This window comes from Ochotona princeps, chromosome 12, assembly GCF_030435755.1.
Source record: "Ochotona princeps isolate mOchPri1 chromosome 12, mOchPri1.hap1, whole genome shotgun sequence".
Taxonomy (NCBI): Eukaryota; Metazoa; Chordata; class Mammalia; order Lagomorpha; family Ochotonidae; genus Ochotona; species Ochotona princeps.
In genome coordinates this window covers 40,847,777-40,873,685 of record NC_080843.1, presented here as the reverse complement: position 1 = coordinate 40,873,685, position 25,909 = coordinate 40,847,777, and positions in this window count along the sequence as shown.

Here is a 25,909-nt window from a genome sequence, read left to right as displayed (position 1 = left end):
TCTTTTCATTTCTGCATCTGGGGGAAGGAAGTAGATAAGAGTAGAAGCCGCACCCAGCCTCCCAGACATCTCCATATCCTGGGATGGAGGACAGTCACCTAACACCATCCCAGGGTCCCTGACATGGAGCAAGCTCCTAGAGTCCTGCTTAAGAGGTTGGGATAGTTCAGCAGTTCTGAATTGTTGCCGATATTGCCACACCAAGCACAGTATCTCTCCAGAATCCACTGGTTGACATAGTCCATCCTAGGGTCTCTGTTTGCCCAGATACTCACTGTCAACACTTGGCTGGGATAGTTGATTCATTTGTTCTGTCCTCCGTCCTATGTTATGGTGCCTCGGATGCTCTGCAGATTCCAATGTACTGCCATATCCTCCATGTGCACCTGGATATACTGTCCACTGCTCCATCTAAGCTACTGAGGAGGCTCATGAAACCTGTAATTCTCTCCATGGTTAGGGTTCTGCATCAGGTGATTCAGTTGGGAGGATCCCCAAAGAAATCTTGCCTGAGGTGATCCCAGATCTGATTCTTGTGTGTGTATGCCAATACAGAGTTCAGCACATCTGTCACCCCAATCAACTTATGTACATGCTGGTGGTTGCAATTGCTGGGTCAGTTCTGTTTCCAGTTCTGTGTTCCACAGAAACCAATGGGTGTTGCAAACCAGCCCAATGCCGCCCACCACATACTCAGCCCTCATCCAAACCAGAGGGGGCAATCCTCAATAACCCACCAGTTCTGCCCCCTGCCAAGGTTCCCATTTTTGCCGGTATGTACATCAGACTGGTCATGTCGTATAACATACTATTCAACCCTCATACATGTCAGTGGGCATTGAAGCCTAGTTCAACACAAACAGCCTTACTATCCAGGCCCCCACACCCTCTGTCTAGCCCTTCTTGCCCTAGACCTGGTTCATATGGTCACCAGTCAGAGTGGCAACCCACTATTTCCCTGCTGGGCCTATTCCCACTCTCAGATCTTGCTCTCCAGGTGGTTCTGAAGGTAAACCTGACAAAGTTTGCTTCCAATGCCAGCATCTGCCAGCTGATGCTGCAACAAAGCCCAACCCACCCATGCCCACTCTGGCTTATTCATGCACCAATAGAAACAGTCATCTCAGCCTGGTTTTCCTGTGGTCCAGATCACATGAGGCCAACAGTTATGGTAGCCTGCTCTATCTGGTCTGCTCCTATTCCAACTCTCACGGTTGCCCTATTCCAACTCTCACGGTCACCCATAGGAGTGGTGATACAGCAGGGGAGCTCCATGTAGTCCCCCTTTAGGATTTGCCCTCTGTCTGTCTGTATCTCAAGTGTACTGGTTGGGTACTCTGGCCCAATCAGGCATGGCCTGCCTCATCTTGGCATTTGCCAGTGGGTGCTGTGGCCTGTCTGGGCCTGGCTAACCCTCAGTTCCAGGTCACACTGGTGGGAGCAACAGCCTAGCCCAACCCAGCTTGTTCCCCAGTCCTGGCCCACATATGAACTGGCTTGCATTGCAGCCCAACCCAACCTGACCCACACTCCATTCTGGTGCTCAGATTCACCGGTGGGTGATATGAACTTGCCCAGCCTGGTTCCTCCCTGACCTGAGCCAAATGTATGCTAGCATTTACCATTACCTGACCTGGTTTGGGCTGGGTTGCTCCCTATCATGGTGTTTACGCTCGCTTGTAGGGATTGTGTCCTGACGGGAGTTTTCCAAGCTTCTCCATCAGAACCTCTCCCAATGACAGATCTCATGCCCATTGGTGCATCCATGGGCCAGCCTTACTTAGTCTACCTCCTGTCCTAGAGTGAACAGTGGCTTTTTCTCACTGGCCTTCACCCTTTCTGGTTTTAACTGCTGGTCCACACCCAGACACAGCTTATACGTGGCTTAGCAGGTGCAGAGACCTAGCTCAGCACATCCTACACCTACTTTGGTTCTTAGGAGCTCCAGTGGGTGCTGGGGTCTATCCCAGTCTGGCACACCCCAGACCCAGTCTGGCACACCCATCTTGCAGCCATGTCTAGATCAAATTGCAGCCCACTTCGGCCTTTGCACTCACCAGTGTGAATCACAACACAGCATTCCCTTTGCTCCCTATCCAGGCCTATTCCCAGCTATAGAGCTTGTATGTGCCAGTGGTTGCTCTGATGCTCTGACCCAGGCCCTCCCCTGTTTTGGCCTGTGTTTGGATGCTGTTGCCTGGAATGACCCACCCAGCCCCCAGTCCTAGCTTTGGCTGGTGGGAGCTAGAACCTGGCCCTGCTTAGCCTGTTCCCATCCCTGTCTCATGCAGATTGGTATGTATGACAGCCTCACCCAGCATGATCTGTGTTCCAGTCTGGTTTCTGCATTTGCCAGTGAGCTAAGGTTTGCTTGGCCCTGCCTAGTCTGCCCGCTTCCAAAACCACAAGAGTTGGAGCTGCCTTTCCCAGCTTGCCCAAACACCAGGCCTGTACTACATGCTCACCAGCAGGAGCTATGACCTACTAGGGGAGTTTCTCACATTCTTAAACTTGGCCCACTCCCATACCCAGGTCTCACACATGCTAGCGGATGTTAGACCCTTGCCCGACATAGCCTGCCCTTCCATCTTGGCCTAGTATGAGCTTGTAAGTGTTGCGGCCTTGACTATCTCACACCCTATTTTAGGTGCACATGTGGCTGCTACAGCCTGGACCTGCCAGACTATTCTTGGTACCCACACCTGGGAGTGTTAGCAGGTTCCATGGTCACATCATACTCAGCCCATCACCACCCTAGCTCTTGAGCTAAACAGAGTGCTATTCTCCCATTTTGAGGGTTGTTGAGGTACGGTTGATTAAGATATTGCTTTGGATGTGCATATCTCACACCCAAGTGCCTTTGAAAAGCAGAATTTGAGAGACAGAGAGGGAAAGATAGAGAGATCTTCCACTTGCTGGATCACTCCCATCACAGACATAACACATGGCTGTAATGGCCAGGGCTGGGCCAAACCAAAGTCATGAGACAGGAACTTTATCCCAAAATCACACATGGATGCAGGGGTTTAAGGACTTAGACCATCTTCTGCTGCTTTTCCAGACACATTAGCAGTCAACTTGATCAGAAGTGGAGTGACCAGGACTGGAACAGTTGCCATATGGGATGGGGACATTGCAGGCAGTAGTTTCAGCCAATAAGCCATAGCACCGGTTGCCTTACCTCTGCCTCCAATCTAGCTTTTTGTTAATACATCTGGCAAGCAGCCAACGTTGGTCTAAGTACTGGTGTCCCTGCGACCCATTGGGAAGAACTGCCAGTGTACTTGGCCCCTGGATTCTTTCTAACTTGATCCCATCTGTTGTAAGCATTTGGGAAGTCAACTAGCAGATGAAAGAGTTATTTTGTTCTCTCTCCTCAGTACTCTTTCAGATAAATGACAGTTACATTTTAAAATGGCATTTTGAAAGTGAATTTCTAAAATTTTAGAGTTAAGGGTAGAGAGGTAAAGAGAGAGAGGGTGTGGGGAGAGAGAGAGAATATGAGTTTTGCATTCTCTGATTCACTCTCCATGTGGATGCAATGGCCCAGGCAGGACCAACATGAACCAGGATCCAGTAGCATCATCTCAGTATTTCATGGGGGTTGCAGAAACCCAAGTACTTGGGCCATTTTCTGCTGATTTTCCTAGGCCACTAGCAGGGAACTAGATCAGAAGTGGAGAAACTGGGACTTAAATGAATACCCACGTGGGATGCCAGCATCCAGGCAGCTACTTCTGCTATGCCACAATGCCAGCTGGTGACAGTGAGCTTCTTACACTCTACAGTATATGGAGCCCTTAATAATTTATTATTAAAGATGGAACCATTTATATATTTGATTATTCATCATTTGGACCATTTCACATGAAACATAAATGACAGTAAACGAGAGACAAGTTTGATATAGACATGTGAGTGATTAGCCACACTACAGCAGTGAGACTTGCATCTCGCCAGCTCCTTAGAGAGGATGTGCAAACACAGGGGAATAGTTGTGCATGTTGGTTTCTCAATTCCTATGGTAATCTATACAAACCAAGAAAAAACTGCTTTCTTTAAAGTCATCATGCTTGAAATGGGTAGAGATGTGTAGGTTTGCCTGACTAAAGAGACGTATCTCCTTTCTGCTGAAATAACCTGATAAGATTCTTCATGTACTGGTGATATTTCCAGAAAGGTCATTATTTTCCCACTAATAAGATTATTCTATCACTCAGTTAAAAAGCAAGGGTCTTAGAAGTAGAATAAGCAAATAGGACTGGGATGTATACCGGAAGCTGGAACAACACAAAAATTAGTAAAATGTTATATCAAATAACAAATAATCATTTTGTGATGCAAACATTCAGTGTAGAAAATGCTGTCTTCTGTGTTTACAGTTTTGTTTGCTTGTTCTTGAAAAGTGCACTGGGTTTAGGCCAATGCAGAAAATTCATTTTAATTCTTGAGCATGTCCTGTCAGTCAGAAAGGTTCTGAAATGCAGGATCCTTTGCTCCGAGAATGGCGGGACTCCTTGGAGTCACAGTACAGAAGATCTGTGAAATCATAGGTTTGACTGGGTGTGACAAGAGGATGAACAAAAGATTAAGAGGTAATATTGTAAAGCAGTAATTATTACATCACATAAGGCCAAGTAATAATAATATTTCTAAAATTATTTACTTATTTATTGAATAAAATTGTCTTTTTTCTATTTGTCATGCATCTGTATACCCACATTAATTTTTCTGAGATTAAGGTAGTTTTCAGAAAAAAATGTAATAAAAATTATGTATATCTTTAAAAGTTATTATTGACACTGTTAGAATTCTAATGCTCCATTTTATTGTATATGAGGGTCTTTATTTGGTGAACTGTAAATGTCTAACTGAAGGACTTTTAAAAATTTAAGTTTTAAAATGCAAAGAGCGCATTTATTCAATATCCATGCTACCTTGAATAGCTGTAATGGACATTTATTGTTTGTTGCATATAATTTCCTTACACATCACAATAAAAAGAGCTTTTTAAAAAATCCATAAATGACCCTTTATGATCACATTACCAAGACTCCTTTTCAAATCTTTTGTAGTATGCACATTATCTTTGGCTACATCTATTCAATGACGATGAGAATACCTTTTCCATTTACTTTATTCTGTTTTTGTGAAAACATTTCCTCACTGAGAAGAATATTCACATTCATTAATAATTGCTTGCACATTCTCTAATTTGTATCCTGTGAAGCCTTATGGGAGAATAATTGTTGTACTATGTCAAGAGAAGGGCTTAGCCAATGCTAACTTATCAAATCCAAGCATTCTTCCACTCACAAATGACCCTGAAATTTATAGTGACTTTAAAATGTCTAATTATCTGACTGCCTTTCTACTCCGATCATTTTGACTGAAAATTATTCACTTTTTAAAATCCAGCCTCTTATAATTATTCCAGTTTCATACCTGCCCTCCCTTCATTCTTCACCTAACCTCTTCCTTACCATCACTATGATATCCCTGGTAACTTGAAGAAAGTAGTCAGGACAACTATTCCGAGCTTCATAAGCAAAAGGAACTTCATTTTCACATCTGCAATTTGAGTTTCTTTGAATTATATTCTCATTGTGTTAAATGAATATTCTGCAGGCTAAGGAATATAGACACAAACTTTCTTTTTTTTTTTTCTGGTCTACAGCATCATTTAGATGTTTAATCACCCGAAAAAGGCATTTATTGCTTGATATATACCATCTTTATGAGCATAATCCTTTAATTATTAATTGAGTTCATAATTCTGGACTTAAATGTGGCTTTATGTCTCCACCAAATGTTATGGAATATCTATTGCTTAATCTCAAATAATTATGCATAAATTTCTCTTGTTTATTTAAGTAATTTTTAATTCATCCTAGCCAGCTTTCTTTGTGGGTAGTAGTTTCTTTCCACAGCTTGTTAAATTTACTTCTGAGAATTCAATCTATAACCTAAAATTGACTTTTAAAACTCATATAATAATGGGATGTGCTTTATAACAGTAGACTTAGGTTTTCTGAAAGTTAGAAAAAATACTGTCTGTAGACTCGGGGAAAATTAATAAATAATAATATGTGAACAAATGGATTATCCAAACCTTATACTAATTAATGATAATGACTTCCTTTTCAGTGTTTTTTAATTTGATTTTTTATAATGATTACATGGTTGATCAGGGTAGGAAGGATCAAAGTTTAGGGAAAATTTGGTGAACTCGTCTCCAATTTTGCTATTTCTTCTTTTTTCTGGGGAAGGGAAGAGACAAAAGGGCAAACCACACACAGCTTTCCAAACATTTCAGGGATGAGAAACCACCAGCTCATTAACCCAGAGTTTCCATGTGTACATGTTCTGATGGTTCTGCCGAAGTGGTTTGGATAGTTCTGAAATGCTGTAGATTTCACCGATCTAAGGATAATGTCACCCTCCCAAAGTCCATTGAATGACATAGTAAGCCTCCAAGTTTCCATTCACCGAGATTTTTTGCTGTCATAGTTTGACTGGGGTGGTTGTCCAGTTTGTTCTGTTCTTCTGCTGCTGTGGCACCAGATGAGCTGCCATATTCTCCTTTTATAACAGGGTCTGTGTCCATTGCTCCACCTTTTTTACTAAGTAGGGCAAACCTTACACTAGTTAATGGTAATGTGTTTATAGAAGATATGAATGTGACAGAGAGCATGAGCCTGTGCACGTTTTCCATGTGTAGCACTGTGTGAACTGCCAAAGCCCTCTGGCTTTTCTCTGAATGTGTTTTGTCTTCCAAGAGTTCCTGTAATGTAGACATTATCCCAAATGTGGTGCTACTAAGAGTTAGTAACAACTTACGGAAGTGGGATCTAAATCCTCCTTCTCTTTAACACTGTTAATGAGATAAGCATGGGTAGCTCGCCATCTTAGGAGTAATTGACCTGGGTCAGACTATTTTGTACCTCCATCTTTGGACCTGAGTTTCACTTGCTCTGCCACTTGCAATACAGTTCAAATTTCTCTCCCTTATCACCACACAAAAAATTTAGGTATGCAGCTAATGAGGTAGGGTCTTTCTAAAATAGGACAACTTTTGTGCCTGCACCAATCCTGTGGAGTTCTGTAGTCATTGTGTCCACTTTCTTGTTCCGTGTTGATGAGCTAAAGGAGTCTCCTGCCTTCTGTGAGCCACTACCCTCTCATTTATCTGAGAGGTAGCCTTGCTGCATGGTTGATGCTGTGGACAATAAATCTCTTGCATATTTTCCTGTTGTGTGGTGTGGTTTTTGTGGTTCAAATCACTAACACCTGTAACATATCAAACTCCTCTTCCCTGTTGGTAACTACCTAGCATTCAGCAAGTGTTTGAATTACTGTCCAAATAGACCAATATCTTTAAAAGTTTCTGAAATACAAATCTATATGATATCATCCATTGTGGCATAATCTGATATTTGATCATTGGCCTTAAGTAAAATGACCGGCTCAGGAATGAGGCCGAAGGTGAGTTTTTCCATCCATTGACAAATTCTGTTGAAAGGAGCAATGGGAAATGTGTGCATGGTCTGATTTTCAGTTCTTTGAATAGTTGATTACAGAAATGAAGCGTTATTTCTCACGGTAGACTTTTCTTTTTCATACTCCATTCAATGGCTTACTTTTGATAAGCTATGTAGTTATGGTAGGAAATCTTTGTCTCTTTATCCCTCTGTTAAAATTTAGACCTTTCCCACTATCTGATTTTACTTTTTGTTTGTCCCCCTCTGTTTCAGAGCTACTCAATTTCATTACTGGAGCAGAGCCCTCATCACTTGATTGTTATCCATAACTTTATGAACATAGATAAGTTAGAAATATTCATCATGGCCCCTCTGCTGTGGGCACATTAAGCCTTCTTTCCACTTGGGATAGATTTTAGCCTCTGAAATATATTGAGTTCCTGAAGGGTTTGAATCTCCTGTTCAGTCTTGATGATTTTAATTGTGTGATCTACAGTGAAGAGCTTTCAGGCCATATAAAAGCTGTGAGCTTAAATCTTCGGTCATGGAAGCAAATGTAAACCTGAGTTCTCTATAGACTTATTCCCACTGGGGACACAGGGTTTTCATTGTACAAGTTTTTAAACAAATGTTTGCATTCTTCTACAATAAACTAGCATAGTATGGAGTTACTCTGACCAGTTATTGAGATATGGTCTGTTTTTCCTCCTGGAACAAATTCAGGGAATAATTCTTTTCACTCATTTGCAGTCTTATTTGTAAGGCTTCGTTTTCATCTCCATCTTGTTCTAAAATCTTGCGCTGGAAATTGTGTTCCTTATAACTTGATAACTGAGGAGTCTTTGTAAAGTACTTTTGCAACTTGCTCCAGGCCTCTTGAGAAACAAGCCTTCTTTCATTTTCGGATATGCATAACTCTGTGTGTGGACACAGAATAAAACATTATCCGACTCTTCCAAAAATCCTCTCAGAAGTGACTACCCCAAATACCATATGTCAGGTAGAGCAGATTGCATGGATGGACATCAGACTTGCACGGAGTATTTCAAATTTGATATTTAAGGGGAGTGGCGAGTGGGAGGTGAGGAATAAAAATTGAACAAGCTTAGCAACAGTGACAGTAAATCATGTTTACATATGGGATTTCTAGACATGGGAGAGAATAAAGTTCTTTTACATTTTCTCGCTCAAGTTTTATACCAGAATGCATTGTTCCTTTAATGATTTGCATTATATGGATGGCACAACATCCTGCTTGGAACTGTAAGTAATTCTTTGGAGACACAACTTGTTTCACTCATATTCCACTTTCAAAAATTCATGTAAGTCAAAAAAAAGGGGAGGGGAATGGGATCCATACGAAGGCCGTTTGGTCTTGGGGGATACACTTTTGGAAGAGACTGGCACAATTTTGTGGGACCCCAGTTAGATCCCCCTGGGGATGAGTTGTAATAAAGCCTGTCCTCTGCATGTTTCTGGCTTCCTGTCTAACCATGTGATCTCTCTCTCTGGCAAATACTACTCCATGATTCTCTCTGCCACATTGGGATGCAGCTAAGAGGTTTATCACCAAAGATGCTACCAACAGGAATGTCCAATCATTGAGTTTGAAACACTGTGAGCTATGTAACATCTTTATATAACATCATTGTAGTTTATAAAGTATTTTGTAACAGCAATAGAAAATATACCAATGTATTTTCTAAAGACAGATCTAAATCCTCATTAAAGATACACAAATCCATGCCATGTTGGACCAGGAAGTAAGGGAATGTCTGAAAGATGATCTTTCCCTCCGGTGTTTGTTTTTTTGCAACTGATTAACCCCTCACACAACCTCCACGGGAGGAAGAAGGTAAAAGGAAAAACCTCCTTAAGCTATTATTATAATTTAATAGCCACTATTATTATAGTTTAATTGTGTCCTTCTAAAAGTATAGCTTGGGAACTTAATGCCCATTGCTTCAGAGGTAGATTGTCTTTGGGGAATCTATTAATTTCTGTCTACATGTGGCCTTTGATGAAGTGAGCTTTGTACTCCTCGTGGCACCATCACACTTAGAGAGTTTCCAGCCTCCTGTTCCCAAGAGTGCCACACAAAAATTACTGTTAATATAAGGGGCATTAGAATTTTAGTGTTTGTTTATAACTTGAGGTTAATCTACTGTAATTTGTAATAGGAATTTAATGCTGAATTTTTTCAAAATACTTTGATGATTTTTATTGGAAAGACAGATTTACAGAAAGAAGGAGAGACAGAGAGATAAATCTTTCACCTGTTGGTTCATCCCCCATGAGGGCGCCAAAGCAAGAGCTGAACCAGTCTGAAACTAAGATCCAGGAGCTTCTTCTGAGTCTCCCACATGGGTGCAGGGACCCAAGGCCATGGGTCATCCTGTACTGTTTTTCTAGGCCACAAGCAGAGAGCTGTATGAGAAGTGGAACAGCTCAGAAATTAACTGGCATCATATGGGTTCCTGGACGTGCAAGAGGAGGATTTAGCCACTAGGCCATAGTGCTGGGCCCTTTAATGTTGGTTTTTTAAGGAATATTTTAAAATGTATGAATCGATTATTGATCAACCTGAAGGTTACATTTCACACATACTGACTATGCTCATGTAATTCCAGTAAGAACTGGTTGAATCTCCCATAACATTCTCTTATGATTAGGATTTAGATATTAAAGTCAGAATTTTCCTGTAATTAAAAAAAGAAGCTATCTTTTGGGAAAACAATGAGAGGAAGATCATCTGGATGTCAAGGAGTTTCCAGTTTCCTTCTCTGTCTCTGTTATATCACAACTACAACTTCCTTTGTATATCACATTTTGCTTTTAATAAAATCTGCAAGATCATCCAGACCCAAAAGGACAAATATCACATGTTTTCTCTGATTTGTGCATATTAACATATCCAGAGAGTATGAAAATTTTATTATGAGTGAAACTGACATCTCTTGATTTTATTGAATATAACCCATATCTATATTCCTGTCTGTATTATAGTGAAGTTGTTTATTTAGTAGAGCATTGAGCCTTGATTATAGAACAAATTAAAAATGTTATCTAAAAAAACGAATAAATAAAGGAAGGAAGAGAAGAAAGGGGGAAGGGAAATTTCAATATATTCTTAGAATTATTTGTATGAACTACATTCAATCTGTTCTTTATATTAATATAAATGTAAATTAATAAAAAAAACCAATTTAAAAAAAAATTCACGGTCCTCTTTGGTATCAGCACTTCCTTTTCATGTTTGAAGAAAGGCATATAGACTCTTCCTTTTGAGAGCTCCACTTAAATTTCAATGCAGAAAAAGTTAGCAAAGGAAGAATCAAATATAGTTTAGTTACAAAGCTTTCAGAAATTTTCTAAAGTGTACTTGTCTATATCTTTATATTTTCCAGGATTAACTATTTTCTTTCTAAAGTTAGAGCAAATCACTCTAACTCCTTCATGTGGTATTTCTTCAAGAAATACAGATTTTTTCTTAATTAACTCTTGTTTATAAGTCGTATGTGTAAAGATGCCATTGAGGTGGAATTGATACTACTAACAGGCCTTGAAATCCATCCAGTCAGGTGTGACTTATCTGTTAGAGGAAACCTGAAGTGAACGAGTGCTAGTGATTGAATATTTTCCTTACAGTTACTACCCACCAATGTCTGATTTTCAAGACTAAATAAGTGATTAAAACAACTTTTAAACCAGTTGAACAGGCATGAAAGAGCTGGATTAAAATATTTTGCACACAACTGATATAATGTACATTTAGAGTATGAAGAGCATTAAGAGGATTCTCTTATAGTGATGGTTATGTCCAAAGAATGAAATAGGGTGTTTTTTTCTTATTTTATTTTTATTGGAAAGGCAGATATACAGAGAGGAGGAGAGACAGAGAAGATCTTCTGTTCACTGATTCACTCCCCAAGTGGCTGCAACGGCCTGAGCTGAGCCAATCAGGAGCCAGAAATCCCCTCTGTGTCTCCTTCCCTGGTGCAGGGTCCCATGGTTTTGGGCTTTCCTCAACTGGTTTCTCAGGCAATAAATGGAGAGCTGGATGGAAGTAGGGTGCCAGGACATGGCCTGATGCTCTTGTGGGATCCCCACACATGCAAAACAAGGACTTTAGCTGCTAGGCTTCTACGCCGGGCCCTAAAATGTAATCGTTTTAATGGCTTATGAAAAACACATTCTTCTAAGCAAACAATATAAAGAGATTTTTCTAAACAAAGTTCCAAGCAGAAGATGGAATTCAGTCAGTTAGGATCAAGACTGGGAGAGGCATTCAAAAACTCCTGTCTTTTCTTTCATGGGGCCACATCACCATGTCTTGTCTTCTTTGTTCTTACTGAACTGCTCTACCCTTGGCTATGAGAGCAGACCACTTGCTTAAAGAATATCATTACCGAAAGACTTAGTGTTTTAGTATTCTAATTTTAAATATCTGGGAGACAGAACCTTCTTGAGATTTGGTAGATTACAGAGCCACACTAGGCAATTTGTGTCAGATTGAGATCACTTGCCACCTAGGTTGTGCGTCCTAATAGTTTCGGGTGATAAGTATTTGACAACAGGGTCAAGTACAAACTACAGTACTAGTGAACTTGTCTGCCACAGGATTTAACCCCGACCAGTCATCTGTTTTCCAATGACCAAATGTAGTTCTGGAGGAAGATGAAAGTAGCATTGATTTTCTCTCCTTACTCTTGCAATGACCCCTGCATGAATCTGCAAAAACAGTGTGTAGTATGTGATGTCTCTGTATACTCCAGCAGCCTCTAAAATCTTCATTTGTTTGTTTCACTTTATGCATGTAAAATTCTAAATAGTTACATTTAATTCAAATATTTCAACCATGAAATTAGGACTTAAAATATCAGCACAAATTTATGACTTCTATTTTTAAACTATCAACCTCTGATCTGACAGAGGCTTCCTTTAATCATGACTTATTATGAGATAATTGTATACATGGTAAATGTAACAATGACTTTATCTTAGATGCCAATCTATGCATAAAACAGTAGCACCTGTTTTCCTTTAATGGCTTAGGGCATTAAAATAAAGCAAGGTTTTGGATATTTAACAGTCAATTTGGGATAGTTATATTTTGGTTCAGAACCTTTTGGTTTTTATAGGTTGTAAAAAGCTGAGTCCAGATTTTCTTGACATATTTTATTCACTATGAAAATCTCATTAAAAAGGAAATGTTTAAAAATGCATGCTTAGTTTTATCTATTTCTTTGTTTTTCCCTTGGCTAACTTCTGGCAGGTGGACAAAGATATACCCTGTATTTTCTTTTTAGAAAAGGGGACTATCAAATAGTTAGAAGAACAGGAAGTGAAAGAGTTCACCCCTCCCCAAGGAAACAACAATACCATAATATTTAATTTAGTGTCAACATTCATAAAAGTATGTGATTAAGGTGATTTTATTTTTTCTGTATACATAGATACGTGAACATACACTCTCAGTTATGAGAGAAGAAGTTTTTTGGAATACACAGTGAGTTCCCTTTTCCCAGAACCCATAAAAAAGCCTTCACTGTAAAAATAATTTCAACTTTTTTTTAGTGCAATCCATAAATGTGGCCTTTGGGCCCAGTGTTTATGGCAGACAGAATGGCTCGATTTAGGCTAGCGAGGAAGACATCAATGTTCTCAGGGTACTGACATAGCAGCCAGGAGCTTCTGTACGGACTTATGCCTGTATGGCAAGTATAACTTAGAGTAAAATTTAAAAACATATTTTGATATGTAATTGCATGGGAATTTCCCATTAATCATAAATCCTTATTAAATGTAAGCCATTTTTATATGAACACATAATATATATAAACACATATACCTTTTTAAAAAAGATTTGTTTATTTTTATTGGAAAAGCAGATATACAGAGAGGAGGAGACACAGAGAGGAATCTTCCATCTGATGGTTCACTCCCCAAGTGGTTGCAACAGCTTGAGCTGAGCCAATCCTAAGCCAGGAGCTCTCCTGGGTCTCCTACGCGGGTACGGAGTCCCAAAGCTTTGGGCCATTCTCGACTGCTTTCCCAGGCCACAGGTAGGGAGCTGGATGGGAATCAGGGCCACTGGGATTAGAACCGGTGCCAATAAGGGATCCCGGGCATGCAAGGCGAGGACTTAAACCACTACACTAGTGTGCCGTGTTCAACACATATATCTTTAAGTATATATTCCCATGCATAAATACACACTCGACATTTGAAAATGGGTCTCTCTTCATCTCTTTTTTCATATGTAATGAAAGAATACTTTTATGTTTTTCTTGATATCTCAACTCATCTTAAATGCATTTAAAATTCAGCCACAAATCTTTAAGAGACTGTTATCAAACCACTTTAATGTTCCACTTTTCTTATTCTCATACCAGTCTCCTTCCTGGTCATAGGGCATTGCTCTATGCATAAGTGAACTTTTTATGTTTTCTACTTTTGCATTCACTTATTTTATATATTGTACTTTTTTGATTTAATTAAACATGATTTCTCTCCCTGCTGTTATCCAGCTGCCCAAAACAGCATCCATTTCTCAATTTAATAAATACAATTCATCAAGAATAATATTACACAAGTCTACCTTCAGAGGAAAATCTTGCGTTTCAATAAACTTGGTTCATTTTGAGATAGATACTGAAGTAAATTAGGTTCATGCTGAAAGTCATTAGAAAATTGAGTAAGTTAGGGGGAAAACTCTAAGCTCTTGGTTAATTGTCTCAGTTTCCTCTCTGTGGCAACAAATCTCTCCATGGAGATACCACATTGCTGGACATGTGAAGACACACGTTTAAACTCTCCTGGTGACAGCAATCAGTTGCTCAACGATAAACAGTTTTATAGTAAAGAATGTCATGGTCTGAACTGGATAATGTTTCAGCTATCAGCTGGATTTTGTTCACTCAAGCCCTGCTCCTCCAGAACCTGAAATGCTTTGTAATAAGCAATACAGTTAGGTATCTTGACAGGTGCCAGAGGGACTGCTGCTGTGGGAGGGGGGCTTACAATGGTCTCCAGAACCAGGCTTTTGTTTGAGTTCCAGCACAAGTATGAATAGGAGAGTGATTGCCTTGCCAGTTAATTTCCCCCTGCTGTTGCTTCTCAGGAGAGGGATGGGAGTTAATTTTCCCTTTTCAGTTCTTAACATCTGATGCCAACTGACTTAAAACAAAGATTTATTTATTTTTTTGGTACCCTTTTCTTTCCCTCCTGCAGTGTCAAAAGCGATTGTGTTTGTCAAAACAAACAGCACGGGACTGTAAATATTCCCTCTCTTCCAAATATTTTCTGAGGTTGAGTTTCTACATGATTTTCTGCAGTGATTTTTGTCTGCTTAAGATCAACCTAGAAACAATGCTTGGGAGACATTAGTGATTCTCATATAGGTCACAGATTATCTATGAAAAAGATCAGAATAATATGAACTAAAAACATCTATCCAAACTGGTCTTTAATTTATTTGATTAGAAACTTCTTGATTAAAATTGGATTTTAGTTTCATTCAGAAAAACCACACCTCTTGGTACCCTTTGAATATGTGGGCTTGGTTTGAGGGTTATAGACATAGTGGTATTTGCATTCATTTTTAGTGATAATTATGGTCATTTCCTAATTTGTCCAAAGTGAGAAGAGAAAAGATGGGAAAACAATAAGAAACAATGGTGTTTGGGGTGAAAGGTGTGTATAAACGGAGATCATTGGTTTGATGACCACATTTTGATTTCAGGTCACTGATTAGGCTACTGGGCTCTATGGTAATTTGTTCATCCTTGTTTCATTAAATTGTAATTACTTCTGATATCTCTGGCTTTATCCTTTTGGCTGGCTTTTCTATTAATTAAGGCTCAGCATCCTTTAGGAGATGAGTAATTCTCTATTGGACAGTGTTAAGTTGGAGTCAAGAGGAAGTAAAAAAAAAATAAAAGTAAAGCCAGAAAGTATTTTTTACAATATTTGAAATATAAAAGTGAAAATTGCTGCATACAACTTTCTCAGTTTTAATTTTCCTTGTTATTATTACTTCTGTCTGTTTATAAGAATCAATGTAATATTTCTTGTCTATGTTTGTGTGCCTGCATGCTTGTTGGGCTTGTTCGGATTTTTCCAGGGCAGATGAATTGACTCAGTGCATTAGCTGGGATGATATGTAGTGTCCAACTGTAACCTTTTCCCTAGATGAAATTTCACTGGTCATACAAACACAGTATGTAGATCTTATATCAGCTTTAGTGGATTAAGTGATGGTGTTCATCATGAGTAAATATTAATTTACTTGGAAGCATGAATTGATGATTCTTCATGGCTGAAATGTTCATTTTGATATGTGAAGCTAGTACGAAACATGATGTGTTTCTTCTGAGATTTCTTTGCAGGTCTCGTGATTATAGCATGCTTTCTTATCTCTATGGTATATTTTCTATTCTAAATATATAAACTTTGAGACCTTTTTTCACACTTAGAGATAATGCTCTTGGGATCTATTCATTAGATCTCTACTTCTTCCATCAACTTGAATACCATAAGCATTAAGCTCCATATCTACTTATGACCATCAAATCATTCTTCAGTCTTTTGTCTTTTCCCACATTTCCAGTGTGAACTGAAGACCTTTTAAGAGGGTCTCACATCCTCCATCTCCACATTACAGTTATGCATATCTTAGTATTTAAAAATACAATGTTTTCTTTCCCTAGCGAGCCTTTATGCATCCCCTTTCTTTAGCTCTATAAATAATTTGCCCATCAATTGGCCAAGTATGTAATAGCCTTCAGGACTCATCCTACATGTGCTTTCCTCTGGAAGAATTTACCTTGATCTCCAGAGGTAATCCATGTATAATGCTTGGTATGTACTTTCTTGTCCTACTCACTAGGGTAGTGTTTGCAACAGTTTACAGAAGAAGGTAAACCTTAACCTTCCTTAAGAAATTGTCTGCAAGACACTATGACTAATGGACTTCTCCAGAGAAAGAATGAATCAAAGATGAGCCTAGGTTTTAGATTTTGGTGATTTGGTGGGTAGGTGGGTAGACCTTCAAGAAGCTTGAAGCAAAGAGATAGAAAATGTGAAAGAGCAAGTTTCCTTAGAAGAAGTTCAGGTATTCTGATTTTAAGTTAAAAAAGGGATGCCCTGGGGGCTATTGCAGTGCAGTGGGTTAAACTGACAAGCATCCCATACATCTATCCATTGAAATCCCAGATGCTCCACTTCCAATTGGGCTTCCTACTTATATATCTGAGAAAGCAATGGAAGATGGACCAAGTATGTGGGACCTGTCACCCAAATAAGAGACCCATATGCAGCTTCTGTCTCCTGGCTTTGACAGCTATTTGGGGAAATGAATCAATGGATAGAATATCTTTCTCTCTCTCTGTAACTATGCATTTCAAATAAACAAATAAATCTTAGCAGGATGTTCTTTAAATAACTGACAGTAAGCTAAGAAAATATATTTAACAGTTATAGATTAGCAAATGGCCAAAATACAGTAACATAAGCCAAGACTGTAGATAGAAAGGTGCAGTTGTAAAGGAGATGTGTAAAGAGGATGGAGGCAAATTCATCACTTAAAAATAGAGTCTATATGGCATGACATTGCAATACACAAGTCAAAACGTGGTCTATGACACCATCATCTTATATCAGTGTGCTAGATCAAGTTCTGGCTGCTACACTTCTAATGTAATCCTGTGATAAAACAGCTAAGAAAGCAGAAGGTGAGCCATATTTGGGTCTCTGCCACCTGTGTGGGAAACCTGTATGGGTTTCTAAGACAGGTTCTGCCTTTGATTTGGCATACTTTAGACCATAGAGACCATTTGGGGGAGAAAAGCAGTAGAGAGAAACACTGTGTGTGTGTGTGTGTGTGTGTGTGTGGTCTTTTTCAAACTTGGCTTTCCAGATATCTTTAAAAGCAAACACTGTAGCTTTCCTGTTTGTTCTTGCTTGTCCTTGTCTGGCTTTGGTTGGGGGTAATGCTAGCCTTGGAGAATGAGTGTGGTAGAAATTTTGCCCATTATGTTTTTGGAACAATTTGAAAAGAACTCATATTATTTCTTCTTTAAATATGTGGTACAAGTCAACTTTGGAGTCATCTAGTCCTTAGTTTTTCTTTGATGGGAGACTTCACTACTGATTCAATTTCATTACGTATTATTGCTCTATTGATTTTATTTCTTCCTGATTCAATCTTGGTAAAATGTCTATAATGAGGAATAATTCTGTTTTTTTTCTAAGTAATCAAATTTGGCATGAGTGTTCTGGGTCTGCATTCTCAATTTCAGATTTCAGAAAACTGTGCTTCCTGGACAGCACAGGTAAAGGCTCAAGTAGTTTAGTTTCTGTTTCTCTGTCAGATTTAGTTGAGTTCGTCACCACTGGATTTGGCCCCCAATTAGGTTCCCTTGTGGGTGTTTTAGGAGTGAACGAGCAAATGTAAAGTGTTTGTCTCTCTTTTATCCCTCTCCTAACCTCAAAGAAGGAAGGAGGGAGAGAAGAAGTTTGTATTGGTGTAAGAAAATTTGGAAGCCCATGAATGGTTTTCTATGATTTGCAATTACCTGAATTTCCTAAGGACCCCTCAAATAGTACTATTAATGGACACAAGGTTAGAGGAACACAGAAGCAAAAGTTTTGTTTCAGTAGAGTACTAGAATGATGGAACCTGCTACCTCTGTTGCTTCTCTCCCTGAGACTAAGCCCTGGGAAGCTACACATAAAGGAATCATGGATTTCAAGACTTAAAAATACCCACAAAATGAACAATTTTGTCCCTTTGTAGTTTAATGTGTTTGTGAGAAAGGAATCCAATCATTTATTTTCTATAAAATTGCTGATATAATGTCTGGCCAGAAGCTGAAAAAAAATTTAATGACTTCATACTAAACACAAACTAAAAGGGATGTTTTTCCTTTACCTTCCTTAGTTGATGTGGGTGCCAAATGTAATGACAGTTACCACTGAAACAATCTAGTACATTACTACTTAGAAAACAATCTTCCAAAAGTGTATGGCAGAATTTTTAAAAAGCACTGAATTAAAAAAAGTTATTGTAATGATATATGTTCACAAAGGCCAGTTGGCTGCAACACAAGTTTTTTTTCCTTCTTTTTTTAGGAAAACGGACATAGACCACTCAGAGAAAAAAAAAAAAAAAAAAAAAAAAACAGACAACAAAATCCAAAAAACAAAACAAAAAACCAAAAGACATAAAACAAAGAACCTGTCCTCTAGTGACTACTTGGTGGTGTTTTTTTTCTTTTTTTCCTGTGTACTTTTTCACACAACTCTAATTTTCCTGTGATTGTACAGCTCAAGCAAAATCCTTTTGGTAAACTTGATTATTTCAGTTAAATAGGAAGAAGTTAACCCCCCAAAAATTGGTAACTGATGTTGATTTCATGAGTATTCAGGTAATTTACTCTTAAACATTTTATTCAAAATTGCTAGCCTGATCTGTGACTAAATGACTCTAACAGTTATCTCTGGGAACAGATTTAGCTCCCTTTGGCACATACTTTCATCCCAATCCCACTGCCTCAGTGATAAGAATATAAATTTTTGATTGTTTCAATAGCTGAAAATTCAAGAAAAATTTAAATGGATAAAGAACTTTGCTCACATCACTATTATATCGCTATCATAAGACCTATATTAAACCATAAAGGAACAAAGACTATATTTTCTTTATGAGAAATTTAATGAATTGCATTATACAAATAAGTATCCTACAAAAGTTTAAATATGATATATTTAAAGGAATACATTCTGAAGCATTAATGGCTTACCTCTGCCCTGTGGTACCTGTACTCCCTTAAGAAGTCTAGAAGGGATTTTAAGTTTCTTTTTTCACTCATTTGGCAAACTGTGCTAGACATACTGAAGGCAATTTAGCAGAGAATATCATCATGATTGTTATTAATCATAATAACATAGAATTATAGAAACTGTTATTACCTAATAGGCTAGGTTAGTTCAAGGAATGCATTTTCCCTTGATCTTTAATGCATGTTGTGATATTACATTCAAGTTGTATTTTTTTCTGTTTGTGACATGAGAGGGGAATGCATAGTTTATTTAAGTTGCATCTTTACCCAGATCATTTCATTTGCCTAGTTTTATGTAACTATGGCAATCTTTGCTCTGTAACATGGTAGAAATAAAAGGATTTTAATCCTTTTCTCAATTATTAATCACTCTCAGTATTCATTTCCTAATAGGGAATACTTAATAGAGCAATGTTCCCCTTTCTCTGACATGTCCCCTTTTTACAACACTGATGAATAGAAAGCAAACTACAGACCACTTTACTAATTGGTTGAAAAATTTCTAATCATGTCATTTTGGAATGAATATAATTTTTACAATGGGATAATAATTTCTTCATAGTAACATGAATATTGAACAATAATTGATACAGTATAAAGAATACATTTAAAGATAAAGGGATTGGAGAATTTTTTCTTCGCCAACTGTGAAGGTTTTGTGATACATGTAGTTTTTTTGGAGGCATTTTCAGAAGAAATCCCTAAAACTATAAAGAAATAATGTGTTGTTTTAAAAAAAACTAAGATTTATTCCATTTTTATTTGAAAGGCGGAATTCGGTGAGAAGGAGTGACGGACAGAGAGAAAGATCTTCCATGCACTGGTTCACTCCACAAACGGCTAAAATGGCAGGCGTTGGGTCTCCTCATGGGTGCAGGGGCCAAGGACTTGAGCCATCCTCTGCTGCTTTTCCATGCCGTAAACACTGCACTTGATCAATATGCACAGGTGCACAGGTGCAGAATTAGCATGCAAAGCCCGAGAATTAGTGTTTCTTGAAGATTCAGTAACATAAGTTTATAATGGCAGGGCAGTTGTGGAGGAGAAGTGCAACAGAGAAATCAGGGTCATCTTGCCCTTCCTATGCCTGGTTTTTTTCTCTTTTCCTTCCAAATATATAAATCTAATAAAAATAAGGACAGGAACATTTCTATCTTATTCCCCTCATGTTCTCCCTATTATGTTCTTAAGTGAACAATTACTTATTAGCAAATGAATATATCAACTATTTCTGAAAGTGGATTAAAATGTGGTATATTTTAATTTTGATTCAAACACTGTTAAGTTTCTTGTGTGGCCAGTTATTAGATTAATAAGCTTGTTAAGCAAAGTTATCAGAATTTAAAACACCCCAGTTTTCCTGCTCCAGAAAAATGTAATTTGCTTTTTTTTACATGCAACTGAAAATATACTCCATCTCCACTTTATTAAACTTTATAGGGGAAATTGGTCAGAATGACCTCTAGTATCAATATCCTTAATGTTAACATAATGTGATATTTCTCTTACTGAAATTAGTAGACATGATTGTGAACCTGTGTCAAATCCGATTCTGGAAGCTTGTTGTAGAGAATGTTGAAATGAGACATTGCTTTCAGAAAGCTTGAGAGCATTTGTTAGAATCTTGCAAAAATTTGTGTCCAAGCACGAAACACTTGAGATAAAGCTGCTTTACCCTTAACTGATGGTAAATGTTATACAGTGACACTTGAGGTATGCACTAGTAAATACAGTCTTCTTTTTAAATATAGCTTTCACTCTGTTAAAACCATAGCAAAGACCTAAGTGATGACTTCAAATTGGTGATAAGAGATCAGTTTAGAAATGGGAGTGTCGTGGTGTTTCTTGGTATCAGTCTCAGACTCCTACTGGTAATTTAGATAACTGTGATCTGTAATTGGGTCGGCTTGATCACCAAGCCTTGGAGGTTTCCAAATGTTTTAGAATTATTTTCATCAAAAACTTGAAATAAATATGTCAGTACTAATTTATCTAAAAGACTAGTTCTAGAGCATTAAAATGATCTGTTGGTATTCTCAGTTTTCTTGGTTGGTTAATCAAATGCAGCTTGTTCAAAGAGTACAGTAACATAATTAGGGAAAGTTGACTCTTACAGCCATGTAGTACTGCAGCGGTTTCTCGGGCAGCGATGGAATATTTCAGTCTTTTAAAAGTGAGTCCTTTTGCCCTCTGAAGTGCATCGGGCTTTTAAGAAGGAATTTGTATTAGTGAAATTTATCTAAATATGATTGTTTTTCCCATCAAATCAGTTATGATATTTGTTTTTTACCTCAAGAGAAAGATGAGGGAGTAATGCTGATAAATATGTATGTATTTTTTTCTTAAATTACTCATGTAGCTACAGTTAAATGCTGGAAAATAATGTCTGTAAAAATAAAATTCTTCCTTTTTGAATTGATAGGATGCTTAAGCTTCCAGGATGATCACATATTACTATAAAACTTATCAATACAGATAATTCATTGTGAGACTATTTTTAAAATTATTATGTTACAATAAACCACTTTGACTGTTTTGCAATCAGAGACATATCCCCTGCTTACTCTACTAGAGTAAATATGCAGAAATGAGATACAAAATTTGGCTTGAAACATCTGCCTTGTTTGATTGCTTTTCTCTCTGTTTGCTGTGATAGCTCAGTTTTCCCAAGGCCTGTGTCTTCTGGAAGGAGGGGGTACCGAATTTAAGGGTGGCATGTAGGAGAACAGTCCATTTTGATTGAGTCTAAGACAGACTTTAAACTTACACTCATCACTGTGAAACGGATGTCGGCATTTCCTATTAAGCTCTGAAGCAAACATTCAGAACAAAAATGCAACTTTATGAGTAAATCTATCTGTGTAACACAGTAGGCTTTCACCTTCATGTGAGTTAAGAAAAACCCAACAGAGCAGACCACCTCAGACTTCTTGCAGAGCCAAAAGCAATTGTTTGTCCTAAGTCTTTTTCCTTCCTCCTATTTTTTTCTTTCATATTTTGTATTCCACTGTTTTGTTCCAGTCCCTCTTTGTTTTATTTGGCTGCTGAAGCCAGAGCGCCTCGCCTTTGGCAATAAAAGCTTCTGAGCAAACATTCCCTGTGCCTTGGAAACAGAAGCGTCACCCCCTCTGCACTCCAACTGCGCCCCTCTCCGAAGTCCTGCGCCTGTTCTTAAATTGGAAGCTGATGAGCTCTGCTAACATTGCACACTGCCAGGCCGCTCTGCTGGTCCGGACCGTATTGATTCTCATCGGTTTCCCTGTTTTCTGTCAGTTAGCGATCCTGTCGCAAGCTTTGATTCCTTATTATCTCAATTGCAAATTCCATGAACACATCATCATGCTGCTTGTGTTCCCAAGGATTTGAAACCGACTATACCGGATCAATGTCTCAAGGGCACAGCCCTGAATTTCAATAATACAATTAAATTTCTTGAATACGAGATCCATTCAGATTGTTGATTCCGCATTTTCTGCACGTTCGGTGTATGAGGCTCCCCACGACCAGAACCTGAGCACAGTGTCCCTGTCGGTGCATAACGAAGGTAAAGGACTTGATCGTGAACCTGGGGAAAAGATAATCAGATGTTGAACCTGCTGAGCCTGTTAGCTGAAACTGTTAACAAGGCTTGCTCAAGTCGCCAGGGGAATGCTGTGCCGCGATGAAGATTGGGGTTGAGTTTTGAAGTGTGTAAGCATGGTTAGACTGACTAAGGAGATCCCGGAGCTGGTGGGGCTGTGCAGCCAGCCTTGTGAGGGAATCGCGATTTACACTCAGGAATGATTTTGAAGCAGATTCACTTACAGCAGCTCAGGCGTAGTCTGAGAGGTGTACTGACAAAAAAAAGTGTCATAAAAGATCACGTGTGTTAATTCTAATTTTTACTGGCACAAACCTAAAGAAAGCTGCGAGTTATCACTCCCTTTTCTTACAATGTAGAAGGACAGACTTGGGGAAAAAGAAGAAAAAAGCAATAGTTTCTCGGAACAGGTGCTAACTACTCCTTGCTGAAACAGAAATGTGAAAACTCAAGAAACTTAGTTTTAATAGGCTTGACTTTCAATTTACTTCTGTAATTAAGACAATGGAAACTTTATAACTTGCATCTGTGTCTTACTCTGTAATACTCAATGTGCTTTGCTTGTATATCGCCGGTTATCTCCCCTGGAGTTCCTTCTCTCCCCACCTGTGACCTCACTGAAGGATATTAATGAATACAGTGAGCTTCCTGCGTCTGGCGTGAGGCAACTAAGCCTCTGGGACTGATAAAGCATTCACAGTCCCAGAGTCATTAACAATTTTTATTTGAGATAGTGCACAGTTGAAATCGGAGCACGTGCAGTTCTCCCACCACTGAATTTCCGGCTCCAGGAAACCTCAGGCATTGAAATTTGACATCCAAGGTCATTTGAAATATCCTTCTAGAAATCAGCTGTAAGAATATTTCTATCCATGAATATGTGTGAAGATTTGATAAAATAATTATTATTGAGAACAATGCTTTATTTCGGTAACATTACCTGTGCTCATTTTAAATTTTTAAATACTTAAATCAGATACAATAGAAAGATACTTAATATCGTCTCTTAAGATGTCTTTGGTTCATTTTAGTTTAAAAAATTCATTCTACTTTGCAACCACCTACACATCAAATATATTGATTTAATATATATTTATTTACTGATTTGAATGGAATATAGTTAGGGGAGGTGGATAGAGAGAGAGAGAGAGAGAAAGATAGTCCTCCCACGTGTTTGCTGCCCAAATGGCTGCAATGGCCAGGGATGAAACAAACCAAAGCTAGGAGCTTTATCTGGGTCTCCCACATGGGGAACAAAGGTCCAAGCACTTGGCCCATCTTCTGCTGCTTACTGTGGGTCATTAGCTTGGAACTGGATCAGAAGTAGAGTAGCTAAGACATGAGCCAGGGCACAGATGGGACGCTGACACAACAGGCAGTGTCTTTACCCACTGAAACACAGTATTGGTCCCTCCATGTTATTTCTAATGCACATATAGAATGCTTACAGGGGAAAAATCATCTTCTAAACAACAGTCATTCCTCATTTTTCTTGATGAATATTCAGGCTTTGTACAGGTGTATACTGAAAAATGCAGGGGGCACAGGATTGGGAAATTTAGCTTAAAACGCATTGATTGCAATTATATGCAGCATGTATTTATGGAGAAATACAATTTAACCTCCCATTGCTTCTATAATCATACGCACAGAATACAAACAATAATACCTGCCTTGTCTTCCTATTCAATTTGTTTGAATTCAGTAAGCTAATGTCCACTAAAGCATTTTGCAAATTTTAAAGCACTACACAAATGTTGATCTTCACGTGTAATATACTGCACATTTATGGTTTTAGGACCTATACTTTGTAGTTTATTCTAGTACTTTTTTATAAGGTCTTTGAACTAAACAGAGATTCTCTTTGAAATTCTACTATATATTTTTTTTACTTGTTCTTGACCTAGGAACTTCACTGTATCCTGTTTGTGCCTGTTAAGTCCACTGGATGTGAGAGAATGAATTTCTCTGACATTCAGGATTTCTAGCCAAATCACACCTGTGATTTCTAGCCAAGCCATATGCCTAAGACACTGATAACTTCTTGAAGGGCTATCTGTTTGAACAGATCCCAGGCCAGTGTTTTTTATCTTACCTAACCACCCATGTCAGGACATTTCCAAACATATAGTTTTGTGAGTTCAAAATATCAAAAATTGAGATTATTTTCTTTCCACCACCATCTCTTCCGCCCACATATACTTTTTAAAAACTATGTTTCATGATAGGGTTCCATAGGCACAAGGATTGCCCCCACAAATCCCGGCACCTGTTTTCCCTCCATATTATCACAGTAGTATAGTTGCTCAGCAATAGTCACAAGTCCAACATTCTTCTATTTATTTGTGTTGTGACACTGTAGGTATAGACAATAGTAGAAAGGCTTGTATTTTATTGTCACACTATTTTAAATTTCATTGGGAATTCTTTTATTTGAGAGTAGAATGTTATACTGCAATGTATTTCACTTCCCAGTATGCTAGTTACCATTACACAGTTCATCTGTGAGTATATATGTATATACGTGTTTATCTGTGTATCTATTAATATTTCTTTTGCATGGAAGTTGCCTTGTAACAGAGAGCACATATGATATTTGTCATTTTGGAATTGGTTTATGATAATGATCCAGTTGGGACCATTTTGTTTCAATTGGGAAATTTTCATTCTTTTAATGACTGAGTAGTATTCTGTGGAATAGATGTACCATAGTTTCTTTATCCATTCTTTCAATGAGCATCTGGCCTGTTTCCATTTCTTGTTATTGTGAAATGTGCTGCTACAAATACAGGGTTGCAGGTCACTTTTTTGTGTGTGCAGAGTTCACTTCCTTTGTATATATTCCCAGGAGTGTGATAGCTGGGTCATATGGTAGATTCATTTTTAGTTATAGTACTCTGAATACTGACTTTAATAATGGTTGTACTAGCCTACGCTCTCACTAACTGTGAAGGAGAGTAACTTTCTTCCCATATCCATGCTACCTGCTGTGTGAACTGTGCTCT